Raw genomic sequence first — 19,341 nt, forward strand, 5'->3', positions numbered from 1 at the left:
ACTTTATGTATGTGAGTTGCCCCATTAATGCCAGTGAGAATCCTCACAGACATAAAGTTAAGCACATGCCTAAGTGTTTGCAGGACTGGGTCCTTAGAGTGTTAATTAAAGAGGTATAACTTAGTTTCCCTTACATTCACCTAAACTCAATTAGAATCCATAAATCCTAACTGTTTCCACTCTATTGATGTGTAAAGGAATCAGAGGTGCTGTGTCTAAGGAGAAGGATGGCATATGGCCCTTATCATACTTTAATTTTATGCCTTCTTACAACAGCAAGTAAGTTACACATCACATCAGCACAGCCCACCAGCAGAATGGATGTAAGTTGGCCTAAACATAATATAAAGGAGCCTAAGTTAGTTTAAGGGGCTCTGTGTTACACCAACTTACACTTTAATTCTGAATTTGCCCCAATGTATTTTTAGAAAAATGTATCATTTATTCATATTATTAAAACTTGCATTTTAAATATGGTTAGAGATGTACCTTGAATTTATTTTAATATTTTCATTGCTAATTGGGTTATATATTTTCTATTAGAGGCTTCCTATTTTCTTTATTAAACAAATATTTAGTATATTTGGGTTGGGGTAAATTGTGAAAAGAGTTGCCTATCAAAATGGATCAGTTAACACATCTATTCTTTTCACATTTTGAAATCATCACTTCATCGGTTAATATAACATTTTTGTTTACTTGTCTGCAGCTACACAAGGGTTGGAGCCAAGAAAACAAGACGTGAAGAGAACGATTAACATTTTTTATACTCATTTAGGAATTCATTGGCAATTGTTCACTACAGTCATAAATAACATTAACTATTTGAAATTTAAACTGCTCAAGAATGATTACATCCTTCCACTATCTATTCAAACATTACAGACAACACACACAAAGATACATATTATTATTAGCTATTTATTTGTTAGGCAGCACTGATATACTCATACACAAACAAATAAAAAGACAATCCCTGACCAAGTAATTTCCAATCTAGAAGACCGACATTGGGAGGACACCCAGAGGAGTGGCTTAATTTAGGTGGTGGGGAGTGGGGGATTGTCCTCACTCATAGAAAACTGCCTGGAGTTGGGTGGGAGCTTCTCCTTGGATGGCAGTCCCCAAATTGATCTGTCTGGAAAAGCAGGGGTTGCCTCTCCACCTCTGCACAATGAGAAAGGCATTCCACTTTTCAAAATTCACCACTGCAGAGGGCCCCCTGGCCTCTATCATGCCTGGCAGTATGGCTCCAGGAGATATAGTGCCAGCGCTTCCTCTGCCGGCGGATGCCCCATGTGCCCTCTGGAACCCTACTTGAGGGGACTCCTGTGGGTACTGTATAAACACTGAATCACATCAGGCTGCATTAATTTTAGGGTGTTTTTTTGGGGGTGGGGGGTGGGGATGGAAATTTATTCACATTCTCCCACCTCTCTTTCCCCTCCAGATTTCCTCCTCCTTAACCCTCTGTATGGTAGACCTCTGGTCCCTTTAAGAGTCCTCTGCAGGATGTAGGGCAGTGGGGGAACATGCCACAGAGGCATCTTGCTCTCCAGCACAGGAATATGGAGATCCATGCACATATCACAGAGAAATGATTATCCGCCTTTGGTTTTTATTTGTAAATGTTATTCCTGATCCCGTAATGCTGGGGGTGAACAATGAGGATGAAATAGGGCTGTAGGAGGAAGCTAAAAGACTGGTGCATGGGGTTGGGGAGCAGTTCTTTGCATAGAGGGAACTGTGGAGGAAGGCATGGAGACATATTCTTACATGTTATCAATACTCCTGAGAAATACACTGTAAAAATACTGACAAGTTTTGGCAGAGCCTAACGTTTACACAGTATAAGAGAACAAAAGGAAGGCAAACAATATTATTGTTGCCATTTGTTACAGATGAAATACATATTAGTAGCCCAAGTAGTAAGTAGAAACGTGGAATCATAAGAGATGGAGAGTGTTGTCTAATACAATTTGTACAGCTTCTTTTTGTGGAGCTGCTTCAGATAATGCATCAGTTGCTATGATTAGCAACTAGCAGCTACTGGCAGTCAGGAAATCCTGGTCTTCTGATGGGATGTGCCCTGTGATCTAAAAGACTTCTTCCATCTCTAAATTTTATTATGGTAGGGGCCTACTCCTACTACCAGTCAGCTACAAGCCTCCCATGGACTTCAATGGGAGCAGAATAAAATGGAAAAGGTGCTTTTAGAGATATTCAAAATAAAATTATGAATAATTTACATAATTCTATTTTTGCCTTCTTCACTTCTTTTAATTGTTCTTTACATCCACTTGGCTTTCATGGGAGCAGGATCATTTGCTATCTGCTAAAGAGTATTGCAAACATTCCATGCATGCGGTATCTGATGTAAGTCAAGCTCTTTAAAAAAAAAACCAAAAAACAAAACCCAAAGGTGATCATTCTTATTGTCATGAAAATATAAGTTCTTTTTAACAGATTAGGGAGGAAAAAATATGTTACCATTTCAGTGTGATTATATTTTACATTCTTACTGAAGAATGAAAAGGACATCACCGGGGGACGGCCGGGGGGAGCACAGAGGGCATACAAGGTAAAGAGAAACAACATTTGAGCAAGGATCTATTTTGTGGAGTTTGAGCCTTTATGAACCTCACAAATTCTTACAGATTTACAAATCTTCCTCCCTTCCCCCACCCCTTAAAGTGAGCATGATAGTCTTAGGGGTTATGTTTTTAGAAGTGTTTCCAGCTCACCTAAAATCTGTGCTATATATTGGAGATAGAAGAACTCCTTACAATCTAGGCTAGCATAAGTGGAAGCAAAAACAACCTACAAGCCCTCTCTTGGAGATTCCCTTGTTGGAGGGACTCCCTAGGAGACATAGAGTCAACTTAAGCAGCTCCCACACCTCCCTTCACACATCCCCTAGTTCAGGTGGTTTGTTGGGGCAAGGAAGAAGGGTAGTCTGAGCGTGCTACACTCCAGCTATTCACAGCTGGCATATGGTCCCCTGTGTACTAATGTCAGTTGGCTCAAATTAGAGCTGTCCTCAGGCTGCTCTAAACACGTCAGGGCCACAGCAAGCTCTCTTACAGCTCCCCTACTCTGCTGCACCCAGCACAAGCTGAGCGTAGCAGAGAACTTCACCCACTGTATTCATTTTGTTTACTCCACTCTTACCCCCAGCATTGTTACCATAATGTCATCTAATAATGTTTGAGTAGAACCTCTGAATGCATGCTTTTCTAGTAGGTCTTCAATCAGGCAAAATAAATTGATGCTTCTCTGCTGGGTTCACAGCTTTTAAAAGAAAACAAGGACTTGCAAACCTTGAATCAATAATTATATTAAATCAAGGAGTGGATTCTACGAACCCTTACCCACGTGAACATAACTCATAATCTGACTGTAAACTCACAAATAAATCATACAGAAATAAAAATCAGTTGTACCTATTTCTACATTTATTCTCACACCAGAATTATTACATTATTTAAACCATAAACTATAGAAAGACTATAAATATTTTCTGCTCATCCATTTTATATTTTCACAAGCAATGTTGATATGCAAGTTCTAAGATTGTGTGTGTTTATTCACTAGTTTTTAAAAGCATTTACATGGACCAAAAATGCTAAATTCATTTTATGATGCTCTATGACATTTTTCATAGTTTTATATTTTCAGAGTTTAAGGCTAGAAGGTACAAATATATCGTCTAATCTGATACCATCCAGAATATTGCAGGCCATTAAATTTCACCCAGTTACCTCTATATTGAGCCCATTTGTTTTAGTTAGACTAAAGCATTTCCAATCTCAGAAGACAAACCTGTTGTGTGTTACATGCAGAGAACTGGAAAGACTGAGATACCACCAGTACCTTTGCAATGGCAAGGAATTGATTAGGTGAGCTATGCCCAGGTGATCCTAGCAAGTGATCCATTCTCCATGATGCAGAAGAAAGTGAAAAAAACCATAGATCCTGCCAACCTGACCTGGGAAATAATTCCTTTCTGATCCCATATCTGGCACTCAGTTTCAATCTGATCATGTGAGCAAGGCACTCCACTCAGATGTCTAAGACAGAGGATTCTCTGTACCATTTCAGAGCACTTGTCTACCACATCCAATGTCCCATCTCCATCTGTGGCCAATCTCTGATGTTTCAGAGGAAAGTGAAAAAAAGAGCCCAGAATACATCTGGCTAATTATGCATCAGGGAAAAAACTCCTTCCTGACCGCAGTAGACTACTGGCTGAATCATGAGATTTGATTATAGTCATTTTCTTAATGCAGAGCTGCAAGTGTTATGAGCATACTAAAGGCAATGCAGAACTTCCTGCTCTCCCCATAGCCCATGAAGGAATGTGATACTGACAGGCCAGCTCAGGTCAAAGCAAGAGGCCAGTTAATTTGTGTGTGAACATCAAAGCAATGTTAAGGGTACTAATTCACTCAAGCAATCATTTACTTCAAAGGAAATTTGAATGATATTGTCTTCACTTATCTGTAACTTGCCAGTTGCTCTTGATTTACATTATGTATATCCCTGTACTTATTTAACCCTAGATCACAAGTGTAGGAAGCAGCCAATTCGAGGCCAGCTGGCCCATATAAAAAGAGCTGCAGTGCAGAACAGAGTCAGTCACTGCTGGGAGCTCAAGGAGTGAGGACTGTGTCTCTGGTCAGCTGAGAGATCTGTGGCACCTTGGACAGAGCAACTGCTGGCAGGGACGGGATCTGGGGAAGACAAGAGGGTGCTCCTGGCTGGCCACTGGGACTGGGTACTTGAATGCCCTGAGGTAGGGGCAAAGAAGGTGCTGGGGCTGTGGCGAAGTGGCCTAGGGAGATGCAGCAGCATTGAGAGAAGTCAGAGTCACAGCAAGAGGCTGCTATCTATAGGATCCCTGGATTGGGATCAGGAGTAGTAGGTGGGCCCGGGTTCCCCCCACATTGATGAAGTGGCTGGACTTTTGAACAGTGATACTCCCCACCTGCACCCAAGGGGGAAATACAGAGCGACCTAGCCAGATGACTAAGTCATGAAGAGGACATGGTGGTTCATGAGGCTGAAAGAGAGGCCACAGACCAGCCAAAGCAATGGTGTATAAACCACAGATAGGGGCATCAGACTCCAGCTAATTCCCAGAGTGACCAGGAAGAGGCATCAGCCCAGCAGTGAAAGGTGCACCCTGTGACAGAAGTAAATGAACATGTAGTGAGGTCAGCTACATTTCATGAACTCCCCCACGGCCAGGGGTAGTTCTGCAATGCCCTGCTAACAATTTCTCCCTCAAAGAGTTTCTTAAATTCCTCAGAAGCTTCTCTTGTACATTCACCACCCCTTCTTCGGGTGACTGAGTTTATTCACATAAACAAAGCTCCAAAATAAAACTCAAAGACCCCAAATACTCCATCAGTTTTACTCTCTTGTTGGATCACTCCCAGGCTTTTCCTACCTGTAGTCTCAGTAGAGAAACCCCACAGCCCAGGTCTTTCTGCTGGAGCTTGCTCACTCCCAGTAGCCTCCGATTCACCCTCCTCCCAGGTCTTCCAAATCCACCAGTATCTATATCATCCCAGCAGGAGCCTTTCTTACTTCTGCAGTTTCCTGAGCTTCCCCCATTCTCTGCAGCCACTGCTGCCCTTTATACAGAATTATCTGATCAACTTAGGTGTGCCTCTTTAGTAATCAGGGTTAGCTAGCCCCAGTTCCTCCAACCCTTAAGGGGCAAGTCACCCTGTTACAGATTCCAAGGTCACAAGGATCCACCACAACCATTTTCTAGCCCAACCCCTGCACACAACGGCTGTAGAATTTCTCTTGGAAGCTTGGTTCAAGCATTTCTTTTAATATATCTAATCTCATTTTTAAAAACTCTGGGCAATGGTGAGTCTATCACCTCTCCTAGTAAACTGTTCCAATGTTTAACTGCAGTCCTTGCTAAGATACTGAAGTTGAATTTGTCAAACTTCAGTTTCCAGTCACTGGCTCTTGTTATTCCTTTGTCAGCAAGGTTGAAACGCCCCCACTATAAGATGTCTTTGCCACGTGTAAGTACCTATACACGGTTATCAAGTCACCTCTTAACCTTCTTTTCAATAAGCTAAATAAGTTGAGCTCCTTAAGTCTCACATTGTTAGGCTTTTTTCCCAGCCCTTCCATCAAGTTTGTGTCCATCCTTTGAACTCTCTAGTATTTCCACACCTTTGAAGCGTGGACACCAAAATTGGACACAGAATTCTAGTAGTGGTCTTACCAATGCTGTGTACAGAGGCCAGATCATTTCCCTACTTCTGTTTGACATTCCCCTTTTTATAAATACAAGAACTGCATTTGCCCTTTTTGCCCAGCACTATGCTAAGAGCTCATGTTAAGGGGATTATCTAGGTTGACCCCTAAATCCTTCTCTGAGTCACTGATTTCCAAGTCAGAGTTTCCCATCCTGTAGAAATAGCCTGCATTCTTTGTTCTCAAATGTATTACCTTACATTTGTCTGTATTAAAATGCTTTGTGTTGGATTGTGACCATTTAACCAGGTGATTCAGATCACTCTGTAACAGTAACCTATCCTCCTCATTATTTCCCATCCTTCCAATCTTTGTGTTCCCTGCAAACTTTATCAGCAAAGATTTTTATATCGTCATCTGGATTGTTGATAAAAATATTGACTATTACTGGACCAATCCCTGGTGGATCCCGCTGGAACCACCTGGTTAGTGATGTCTCCCCATTAACAACTGCATTTTGAGATCTGTCAGTAAGTTACTAATCAATCTAATCTGTGCTCTGATATCCAGTTTTATCATCAAAATGTCATGTGGCACTAAATGAAATGCCTTGGAGAAAGCAAAGTATCCTATATCAGCATGGCTGCCTTTATCAACCAGACCTGTAATCCTGTTAAAAAAAGATAATAGGTTTGTTTAATAAGACCTACCTCCCACGAAATCATGATGACTGGCGTTAATTGTCTTTTTAGCCTCTAGTTCTTTATTGATAGAGTCCCAAATTAACAGTGCCCTTATTTTACCCAGAAACAGCATAAGGCAAATTGGTGTATTGTTCCCCAGGTCATCCCTTTTGTGCTTTTCAAATATTGCATCTAGGTTGGCAGTCCTCCAATCATTTGGAATTTTCCTGTTTTACAAGATTTGTGAAAAATTAATATCAGTGGTTCAGAGAGTGCCTCAGCTAGTTTCTTTAAGACTCTTGGGTGTACATTATCTGGACATGTGGATTTGTAAATGTTTAATTTTAGCAGATGTTGCCTCCCATCTTACTTTCTTACAGATGGTAAACTTTCTATTCCACACATAACATTATATGAAGAGGTTTACTGATGAAATGCACTATATAAGAACTAGAATTATTAATTATTATTATTATATGTGATGGATAAATCCAAATCCAGAACAGCAATATCTATTCAACATTTCAGCTTTTTCTCCATCACTTTTTAAAATTTTACCATCTGCAACTATCAATGGACTTTTACCTGACCTTGGTTAGTTTTATTTTTGTTCTTAATGTTTAAAAAATGCGTTCTTGTTGTCTTTAATCTACTGGTCACTGATATTTCTTTGATTCCTTTAACTTGCCTTACCAGTCACCTACATCTTTTAACTTGTAATTTATATTCATTGCCATTTACTTCCCTTCTTTTCCATCCTTGATATTAGTTTTATTACTGCTTCCACTTCTCTTTTTAACCTTTTTTCTTCCAGCATAACTTTTTTCATTGTGGAATTGTATTCTTTGGGACTCCAGTAGGATATCCTTGAAATATTCCCAGTTTTTATTAACTCTTGCCACTTTAAATTTACATTCTCAGTCAGTTATGCCGTCTCTTCACTTTTTTACTATTCACAAGCTAAGTCAATACTACTGAGAAAGAATTAGCTTCTAATGGGACAGTCATTGGGACATCCAGGAACCATTCAATGTAGAGGCTTATTACCCCTGAGAATCTTGGGAAGGGCGAACCTGCACAGGGACTCCTGAAGGGCCTGGGGCAGGATGATGCAGCTGAGGCCCGGTCTACACTGGGGGCGGGGGCGAGCTAAGTCGGTCTAAGTTACACAACTTCAGCTACAAAAATAGTGTAGCTGAGGTCAATGTACTTACAGCTACTTACCGGGGTGTCTTCATTGCAGTAGGTCGACGGCTGCCACTCCCCCCGTGTGACTCTGCCTACGCTTCTCATTCCGATGGAGTACTGGAGTCGACGGGAGAGCGCTCCGCGGTCAATTTATTGTGCCTTCACTAGACGCAATAAATCGACCCCTGATGGATGGATCACTCCAGAGGTAAGTGTAGACATGCCCTGAGGCACCATTCCACTCTTCTCCATGCCACCACCCTGTATTTACCAGGTCTTAGTTCCCTCTATTTAGGAAGGCAGAAGGGATGATCTGACCCTGGTGATGGGGTGATCAAACAGAGGGTTAAGGAGCAGGTCTGAGCCCAGGAGGCTCCGCCCAGATGCATCTGCTCGCAACTGAGGTGGAGCTTAAAAGGGAGCAGTATAGTTCAGTCAGGGCAGTCAGTGCAATGGAGCAGGCTTGCACTGGTAGCTCCTGCAGGGATACAACAGGTGTCCTCTGCTGCCTGGAGCAGATCTTAATACAGAGCTGCAGGCCACTGCAGAAGAGACAGCGGAGCACCTGTGAGGGAAGGAGAAGAACCTCTGAGTCCCTTTCATTTGAGCATATGTTACAAGTCAATAGCCAGGTGCCCTTTGGGCCTCTGCAGAACAGGGATACACTAGAAAGTACCCAGGGAGCAGGGACTGCTCAGGCTGCACACCTGAACTATCAGTCTTAGGGCTCTGGGCTGGAACCAAGAGGAGCCGGAGGGCCCAGGTTCCCCTACTGCCAACTCGACCTACTTGGTGTTTACCGCCAATTGTGGACTCGAGCTACTTGGTGCTACCGTTACCTTGCAGATTTGAGCCACTAGGCAGTTCTGCTGATTGCAGACTCAAGTCGCTAAGTGCTACTACCAAACAACAGACTTGAGCCACAAGGGGGTATGGTGAGCTAATGCTCCACCCCCTTGGGGACACGCACATCACACATCTACAGTAGAGGGAGCTGCTTTACTTACACAGCCTTATGAGGCCAACAATGGTTGCAAGACAAACTCAGAATTTCTGAACTTGGTTCCTGGTAGGTAAATATAATAGGAAATAATTTTCAAAACACATTTATCATTAACACTGGGGCTATGAGTGTTGCTGCTCTGACTTACACTGGGGGACGAAGCAACCTCCATCTGCTCTAAGACTAGGAGGGAGGGTATCAATGCTCTCCTCATGCTTTCTCACACACACACACACAAAATGCACACGAGGATCCAGCTTCTTATCTTTATCAGGAGGAAATTAGACAGTATCACCTGTGCAGCTTCCATACTAGACACAGGTTTAAAGCCGAAATCAAATCCGGGGAAATGTGATAATGTTTTGCCACATCCTTCTTTGTAGCATCCCTCAGAAATGGAAGATTTAAGACACGGTGATAGTTGGAAAGCTTGTCCATGTCAAGAGATGGTGTCTTGAGCAAAAGACCTAGCAGTTGCTTCATTAACTCTTATTAGTATTATCAATGTTATTACTTTAACAAGAGAAACTTGAGACCCAGACCTCCCTCCCTCTGGGCGGCACTGGCAGTGATGAGAACACTTCTCCGCCTTTTGCCAACCAGTGTGGACATAGATCTAAACCACACTTTGTAACCCATCCATCTTTATAGCCCAAACATCTCATAGCACCTCCAGAGTTTAAGTGAGCATTCGGGGGCATGGATCAGCGTTGATGTTGCGCTCCCTATCAGTACCCAGCCCGGGTTGGGGAAGCTAATGATCCAACCAGCGGACCAAATTTGGTGATGAATCCTGGTCACATGACACCTGAGACATGTTGTGCATACGTTAAGAGGAAAAATGAGCACTGCTCAAAAACCAAATACATTTTATATAAATGAATACATAATCTCTGGTCCAGCAAAAGCCATGAGAAAGAGAAACTATGTTGAATAAGAACTGAGATGAGTGTCCTCATTTTACCTAACGTCTAGAATCACACAGAAAGAAGTGATGACTCTAGATATAAAGAACAATTGGGTCATAAACAGATTTAAAGGATATATGGGCCGTAAATAAACCCATGTTACATAGGGGCCCAATCCTGTTGCTACTGAAGTTAATGAGAGTCAGGCTACTGGCTACAGTTACAGCAAAACTAATTCCAGTCTCCTTATCAAGGGCTCAGTCCTGCAATGGTGCCTAGCACTTGGCCAGTGTTGCTCAGTGCCTTGAACCCATTTGCTCAACAGAATGAGATTTAAAAGAATGTTACTTCTTTCCATATTAAGCATGGCAGATGCTGTACTGAAGACAAATATATATATGAAATTTCCCTCCATCCTATGTACAAATATTGTGAAACACAATGGAATTAATTAGGAGGTTTTAAGAGGAAAAACAACATAACCAAACAGTAACCCAGAAGCTGAAAGCAACAAAAAAAAGCAGCAGGTGAACAAGATTGATTAGATACAACATGGCCCCTCGGAGAATGGGAGAGACTAATGAACTCCATTTCAACATCAACTTAATTTATATCGATTATGTATTACAAAACAAATGTTACCCTCAGACATGTCTAGCATTTAATGATTTCAGTGAAGACATTAAACCTTCATTTTCTTAGTAGAGAAATGTGCTTGCTTTCTTCTTTTGAGTAAATCAGCTTAGCAGAAACTCGGTTGCGCAGGAAGAAATCTTTTTTTTTTTTTTTACCCAGCCAGATGGTGCACATTAGTCATCATTTATTATCTTTAAATTTTCACAATCTCTGAAGAAAATACACAAAGCTATTACTATATGCAGTAAAAAGATACACTGAAACTCAGAGTTTAACTTAAGAAGTTTCACAAGCAAATTGTTTCAAAATAAAAATAAATTAGTTTGGAAAATCTTAACTTGGCTTGTTTAGCCTGGCCAAAAGAAGGCTGAGGGGGGATATGCTCACCCTATATAAATATATCAAGGGGGCTAACGTTAGGGAGGGAGAGGAATTATTTAAGTTTAGTACTAATGTAGCCACGAGGACGAATGGGTATAAACTGGATATTAGGAAGTTTAGACTTGAAATTAGACGAAGGTTTCTGACCATTAGGGGAGTGAAGTTCTGGAATAGCCTTCCGAGGGAAGTAGTAGGGGCAAAAGACTTTCCTGGCTTTAAGACAAAGCTTGATAAGTATATGGAGGGGATGTTATGATAGGATCGTTAATTTGGGCAATTGATCTTGAATTACCACCAGACAGGTCTGCTCAATGGTCTGCGGGGAGATGTTGCATGCGATGGGTACTGAGTTGCTGCGGAGAACTCCTTCTTGGGTGCTGGCTGGTGACTCTTGCCCACATGCTCAGGGTTTAGCTGATCGCCATATTTGGGGTCGGGAAGGAATTTTCCTCCAGGGCGGATTGGCAGGTGCCCTGGAGGTTTTTCGCCTTCCCCTGCAGCGTGGGGCACGGGTCGCTTGCTGGTGGTGTCTCTGCAGCTTGAGGTCTTCAAACCATTTTTGAGGATTTCAATAACTCGGTCCTGGGATAGGGGTTGTATAAAATTGGATGGGTGGGGTTCTGTGGCCTGCCTTGTGCAGGAGGTCAGACTAGATGATCAGATTGGTCCCTTCTGACCTATGAGTCTATGAGTCTATGCGTCTATAACTTAATATGTTTGCACTTGAAGAGTTTTCTCATATTAAGTTCTCTGCTCTCTGGGCACCTTAGAGCTGGATTAGTTCTGAATTGGAAAAAAAATTGCTTCTGCATTTTTTCTGACACTTCATCCAGTGACACTTTATGATATCCATGAAGCAAAATGGGAACTGATTTGGGGATGAAGTGACTCATTAAAGTGAAATAACCAGGTTCAACTTTCTGCAGTGCAGACATGTGCAAAGGAAAACAGATGCTGTGGTATGCTTGATTTTTGGAGTAATAGATCAATCACATGCTTTTCAACGAGTCAGTGACCTTCCAATGCCTTGACAATGCATAAGGCCACTCATCTTTTTGATAAATACAGCCCATCATTTCAAATTCTATTTTGTTCACTCTAAGAGAAGAGACAATTGTGTTTTGAAGTTCAAAATGTAATAAAGTCATTAGTTTTCTGACATGTGCTTTCAGATCTCTGCAGCCATTTAAGTGCTGCATCACAGCAATACCTGAAAGGGAAAAGGAAGGGGAAACTAGACATTTCCACACTTGGAACATGACTTTTTTATATTGATAAAAGATGGTAAAACAATTCTCTCAACAGTTGGTGATCAATGTAGAAAATTAAATTATAAACACTAAAATCTGAGCTTTCCATTTGTGAGAAAGAAAAGTGAATTACAGCTTTATTTTGTTTGTTCCTTTCATTCTGTTTAAATACTGTTTACTTCCTGATTTATATTTAGAGATGGCTCTAAACCAAAACACCATATCTGTACCTCCCCAACAATGTGGATGAGATATGTACTGTCTCTATATCTGTAGCAGAAAGCCAGGTAGAAAATGACAAAAGATCTGCAGTGAAACAGAAAGAAGCAGAGAAACATATGGAATGGTTATTTACTTTAGAGTGACAGTGGTTCTTTGATATGGATATGAATACATGGACATGTATTCCATTCTTGATGTGCATTGAATTCTTTTTGGCCCACAGTGTCTGTTGGGGCCATACCTGAATGCTAAATGTCCTTGTGCACCTGTGTGACAGGATATACAAACCCCATACTGGAGAGGAAGGAGTTAAAGAGCTACTTTGGGCCCCGACAGCCCCATACAGCCACACCTGTAAAGCATGTGTGGGCTGGAGCAGTAGCTTAAAAGGGGAGCAGAGCAGCTCGTTAGCGGGCAGATAGTGGAGGTGAACAGATGCTCCCTTTGAGGCACTAAAAGTGTACACCAAGAGAGGTCCAGCTGCCTGGTGTCCCTGACTGTTGAGAAGCTACCTGACCTGAGAAAGGGGGAAAGGCTCTGGAGACTTGCAAGGTCTGGAATTTATCCTTTATTAATTTTGTTTATATATCTTTGCATTGCGTTTTTGTGTAAGGCAGTGGTTCCCAAATTTGTTCTGCCACTTGTGCAGGGAAAGCCCATGGTGGGCCAGGCCGGTTTGTTTACCTGCCACATCCGCAGATTCGGCTGATCGCGGCTCCCAGTGGCCGCAGTACACTGCTCCAGGCCAATGGGAGCTGCTGGAAGTGGCGGCCAGTATGTCCTTCGGCCCGTGCCGCTTTCAGCAGCTCCCAGTCCCTCGGCCACGCCGCTTCCAGCAGCTCCTATTGGCCTAAAGCAGTGAACCGCGGCACTGGGAGCCACGATCAGCCGAACCTGCAGATGTGGCAGGTAAACAAACTGGCCTGGCCCGCCAGGGGCTTTCCCTGCACAAGCAGCAGAACAAGTTTGGGAACCACTGGTGTAAGGAGTCTGATAGGAAGCAGTGGCACAGCACCTTTGTGGGCGCAGAACCTTGGAGCCCACCACATGGTCCTTGAATGGAATCTGATGGACAGTGTGGGCCCAGGTATATGGACTAGGAAGACCTTATAACCCAGAGGGTCAGGACTCTGGGATCTTGGCCTGATAAGGCCTGGAACTCTTTGCTTAACAGTGAATCTATCTTTTGTAGGACTCTTTGTATAACCTGAGGGGGTGGACACAATTATTGGCCAGGCTGGAGGGCTGTGTCCTTGAAGAGACAGACCACTGTGGCACTATCAGCAAGGGGTTCCAGACTGGGAGAGAGCTGCTACACCACACCTAGACACAAAGAGGCACTCCTGTAGTGAGTGACTTTCTTATTACTCCTCTCCCAAGGGCAGAAAGCAGCAGTTGGGCCTGCTAAGCCCTAAGTTCCTTCATTGATACAGAATCTAAGAGCAGTAGGACTCTGCAGTACTGGGAAAGGATAGGTCATAGAATCTATGTGGTCAACAGATCTTGAAGAACCACAGTTACTCTAAGGTAAGTAACCGTTCTTTCTTCGAGTGGTGTGGCTCTAGTTGCTCTTTTATTGTTTTGACCTCTCCTAGACAGCACCACAAGAGAACCCAGTACTGGCTGGTAATAAAACTATTGAAATCCCTTGAAAGGGAGCTGATACCTTCTGTCTGCTCAATTGGATGTGGCCAGTATTGATATTAGCATATCTGTAAACGTGTGCGGCCGGGGCTCGACCCTCTCCAAGGAGGAGGGGAGCGACGCTGGCCCACTCCACTCCGGTTGGTCCGGGAAACTAGCCTGGCGGTCCTTGTGGTGCTTGTCCGTCTGGCGGGCAAGGGGCTCAGGCCCTCCAGCAGGGCTGCCGTACCAGCCGTGAGGCGCCGGGCCCTACGCCAAGGCGGACAGCAAACACAAAGTCAGTAAGCTCAGGCCTGGGTCAGGACTGAGTGGTACCAGCAATAGATTAAGGTCCAGCCCTAGCTCAGGGCGGGTAACAAATGCTGAATCAGTAAGCTCAGGCCTTTGGTCAGGGCTGAGCAACAGTAACAGTTTTCGGCCTCCTCAGGTCAGGGAGAGGGGGAGTCTGCCACCCCGGAGTGGGGTGTTAGGGGGGACACAGGCCCTCCCACTCCACTGCATCCCAGCCCGGGGCCCTAATAGCGGCTATCACTCCGCTGGTCAGTCAGTAGGGATCCTGACTGCAATACACTGACATAGGCTCGGGCAACTCCACAGCCTGACTGGGGTCGGCTGCCCCCAGGCTGCTTCTGTATTCCCCATCGGGACCTACCTAGGTCCTAGGGTCGGCCTCTGAAGGGTCCATGAGCATAAGCTCCTCACGACCTGGGCTGGGTGGCAGGTCCGGAAATTCCTCGGGATAGTCGGGCCAGGGTAGTGCCGGCTGCTCCTCCGGCTAGCAGCTGGCGTGGGGAAGCCCTGTTGGCTCCTCTGGGTAGCAGGGGCGGGGAAGTTCCGGCAGCATCTCCAAATAGCGAGCGTGTGGCGGCTCCAGCAGCTCCTCCAAATAGCGAGCACGGGGAAGCTCAGGCAGCTCCTCCCAGTAGCGAGCACGGGGGAGCTCCAGCCAGTCTGGGTGGCTCCCCTGGGTCGCCGGAGTCTCCCAGCCTCGAGCTCCCTGAAGTACGTCTGGTCTCTCCAGCTGCTGCAGCCTGACTGAGCTCGGAGGGACTGCTTTTATAGTTCCCGGTCGCCACCTGACCCTTTGAGGGGTGGGCTCAGAGCTCCGTAGCTCTGCCCATTCTGGCCTCCGGCAGGGCTCGACCCCCTCTGGGGAGGAGGGGAGCCACACCGGCCCACTACAATAGTCCATAGTTCCTTTGCAGACTCCTTCAGTCCTTCATTTAATGGTATGGCAAACCTACTGGGCAAAGACGAATGCAAGACATCCAGGAGCTTGTAGGACTTCGCTTGCACCACTGCACTAGTGGTATATCCAGAGTTTCTACCATGCATTCACTCAGGTCCTGGAATGCCTTAAAATCATCCACTGAGGCAAGCGTAGAGGGGTTTAATGCCTCACCAGGACAGGATGAAGATATCGCAGCTGGGAACAGTTGTACTTTCTCTTGTGGTTGTTCTCTCCTCCTGTCTTTCCAGGATCTGAGGCTGCAGTAATTGACCTGGCTAGGGTGGTCTATACTGCTGCTTTGGTGAGGGAGAGCTAGTCCTGGAAGCAACAGATGATGCAGGCTTGCACGCACATGGGTGCACATCCCAGAGCATCCAGTAGGCCAAGGGTTGTTAGGGTTACGAGTCCTCAAGTAAGGAATACATTGGGGGTTCCAGGAGGGATATTCCTTACAAGTCCCAAGTCTTTTCCTGCTACCTCTTATAGAATCCCACTTAGAGCTTCTTCCAGGCTCCCACTGTGGAACTCATAAGGAACATCCAGCCTGAAATCCTCTATGTATTCCTTACTTGAGGACTTGTGTCCCAAACAACCCTTGGCCTACTGGATGCTCTGGGATGCGCAGCCATATTCACACAAGGAGCTACCCCAGGAGGGGAAGGAGGGTGAGTAGGAGATGACTCCATGCTGTGCCTAAATGGGAATAAGGAGAAGCAGTACACTTCCTCCAAGAGAGGGGCATTCCCTCAGGAGATGAAATTGGCCCTGGAAATAGCTCCTTGACTTGCCACACCAACAATTCAATAGTTGATGGCTTAGATATCTATCATAAACAGATAGTTAAGGGTTAATGTCTCTTTTACCTGTAAAGGGTTAACAAACAGGGAACCCAACACCTGACCAGAGAACCAATCAGGAAACAAGATACTTTCAAATCTCGGTGGAGGGAGGCCTTTGTTTGTGGTTTTTGGTTTTGGCTTTGTTCTCTCTGGGTCCTGGAAGGGACTAGACGGGCAACCAGTTTTCTTGCCAATCTCCCTGCTACAGTCTCTTATATATTCAGAATAGTGAGTGTTTTTAGTAAGAAAGGCGGTTATAGTCTTTTGATTGTTTCTGTATTTGCAAATGTGTAGTTTGCTGGAAGTATTTTAAATTGTATTTTGCTGGGGGGGAGGCTTCTTTCTAGTTTCTATAAGGTGACAGACCCTGTAACTTTTTACCATCTAAATTGCAGAGATAATCTTTTACCTTTTTTTCTTTCTTTTATTAAAAGTTTTGCTTTTAAGACCTGTCTGATTTTTTCCCTTGTTAAGGCTCAAGGAAATTGAGTCTGTACTTAACAGGGAAGGAGAAGGGTGGAATCCCTTTGTTTTAGATTCACGGAGTTTGAATCTGTATTGCCTCTGGGTGAGGGGAAGAAAGGAGGGGGAAGGGAAATGGTTTATTCCCCTTTGTTGTGAGACTCAAGGAATTTGGGTCTTGGGGTCCCCAAGAAAGGTTTTTTGGGGGACCAGAGTGCCCCAAAACACTATATATTTTTGGGTGGTGGCAGCTTAACAGATCTAAGCTGGTAATTAAGCTTAGAGAAATTCATGCTGGTACCCCATATTTTTGGACTCTAAGGTTCAGATTTGGGAATTATACCATGACATGGTGTGCAGCATTGGGATAAGAATCCAAAAGCCAGTGAGTTAAAAGCAAAAGCCAGTAAGATTATTATTTTTCTTTTTTCTCTGCTAGCTGCTTATAAGCAGAGAAAAGGGGGTTTTTAAGACGCTTTTAAAAAAAGAAAGAAAAAAAAAAGTAAAAGGTTATCTCTGCAATTTAGATGGTAAAAAGTTACGGGGTCTTTCAGCTTATAGAAACTAGAAAGAAGCCTCCCCCCAGCAAAATACAATTTAAAATACTTCCAGCAAACTACACATTTGCAAATACAGAAACAATCAAAAGACTATAACCGCCTTTTTTACTAAAAATACTCACTATTCTGAATATATAAGAGACTGTAGCAGGGAGATTGGCAAGAAAACTGGTTGCCTGTCTAGTCCCTTCCAGGACCCAGAGAGAACAAAGCCAAAACCAAAAACCACAAGCAAAGGCTTCCCTCCACCGAGATTTGAAAGTATCTTGTTTCCTGATTGGTTCTCTGGTCAGGTATTGGGTTCCCTATCTGTTAACCCTTTACAGGTAAAAGAGACGTTAACCCTTAACTATCTGTTTATGACAATATCACCTCCGTCAACCTCTCTAGGAGATGTGACTCCAGTACCAGGCTCCAGTTAAATCACTCAGTACAGTGTATGCTTTCAATACCAAAATGGCTGGTACCGATGCACTGTGTACTAAGGAACACAGCTCCGAAGTGACTGGCATGGTGGTGGTAGGTACCAAGGCGCCCAGTTCTGAGGTAGGTAATGTAAGTTTCAATATCAAGCAAAATGCTGTGTGCAAGGCTTACTGGGTGCTGATGGTGTTTTCTTAGTAGTCAGTACCAGGGCATCCAAGGGGCTGTCTCAGGATTTTGCTCCTTAGGAGGCTGAGCTTGAGATGAGTCAAAAGTCTGACTCTTTTGTCTTCACTTGCTAGGCACTGGAGAAGGTGACCTGACAGAAATCCTGACACACTCTCTAGATATAACCATGATAGCCAGAGAAGGATGAATAAGATTACCTTGTAGCACTGTGATTCCTTTTCTTCATTATTTCCTGTAGCAGCTACCTCTAAGTAAGCTGTAGACCTTCATGAAGAATAGAGCTAAAGGTCTATGTGGGTTTTTTTTTAATTATTTCACTTTAATGTGTTTTACTCTTGTGTTTTGTACGTTATTATATTTTGTAAATAACATATTTATGAAGACATAATTAGGCACCCAAATTCTATCTGTAAAATAAACATTGAACGAGCAAACAGGTACATTTTGCATCTAAATGTCACATTTACATACCCAAAATGGATACTTGCATGTGTTTATGCCTGTTTTGTGCACACAAATGAATCACTTGCTATATATGCATCTCTGTAGTTTCCATCTGTAGTATTACTAGGCAAAATCCCGAAGTCCTAAATAAATGTTCACTCATTCCTTACTTAAGCAAAACTCTCCTTGAAGTCATTGGGAGCTTTGAGCAAGGACTCTTGTGATAATTGGGCCTATACATTTACCCTAATTGTAAGGTCAATTGTAAAAAGTGAGTCACAATGACCTTTACATAATTTCTTCAGAAAAGATGTAAGGAGACAAAGACAATTTATTTAAACAGAAACAGTTTTACTGATAGGGACTGTGTTAAGATTGTGACAGATAAACAAGAGGAGCAGAGGACCAGAAATCAATGAACCATAATAAATGTGTCAGAAATTTAGCCCTACTAGTGGACAAAATAATGAGAGGATGGACTATTCCATCCAACACTCCCTTTTGGGGTTCTTAAAAAGAAAAGACTTTGGGGAAAAAATAGTAGAAGAAGCAGCTGTCTGCCAAAAACGCTTGCAGAGAGTTTTATCATCGTGGCTGCCACCTCCACCATCTCTTGGGATCCCAGACTTTCTGTGTTCTAATCCTGAGAGATGCCCTGACCAGACTACGTTAGAGAGAGGGACCCAGATGGCACTAGCACCTCCACCGGCTCCAACTAAATTTCAAACACCATCTGGGATGTGAGACTTTGTTTCTCTCCTCTCCTCTCCATCCCCTGCCATGTCCTTTTCCTTCCTTATCTTGGTCTTTTTTCCCCTTTCTCTCTCCTTTTGCCTTCTGTCTAATACAGGGGTGTCATAACATTTTTCCCAGATCTGGACCTTTAGCGTCCAAAATATGGGTGTTAGCATGAAAACCTCCAAGCTTAGTTACCAGCTTGGACCTGGTAAAGCTGCCATCAGCCAGGAATCTATACAGTGCCTGGCGCACTGTGGTCTCCCCAAAACCTTCCCTGGGGGACTCCCAGACTCAGATTCCTTGAGTCTCACAACA

At 43.7% G+C, this 19,341-nt stretch overlaps 1 protein-coding gene across 8 annotated transcripts in view; it reads right to left on the bottom strand.

Annotated features, from left to right (window-relative positions):
* Positions 1 to 19,341, bottom strand: part of CACNA1D (calcium voltage-gated channel subunit alpha1 D) — a 313,335-nt gene that overhangs the window by 206,736 nt on the left and 87,258 nt on the right. The window lies entirely within an intron of this gene.

Source organism: Gopherus flavomarginatus, chromosome 6, assembly GCF_025201925.1.
Source record: "Gopherus flavomarginatus isolate rGopFla2 chromosome 6, rGopFla2.mat.asm, whole genome shotgun sequence".
NCBI classification, from domain to species: Eukaryota; Metazoa; Chordata; order Testudines; family Testudinidae; genus Gopherus; species Gopherus flavomarginatus.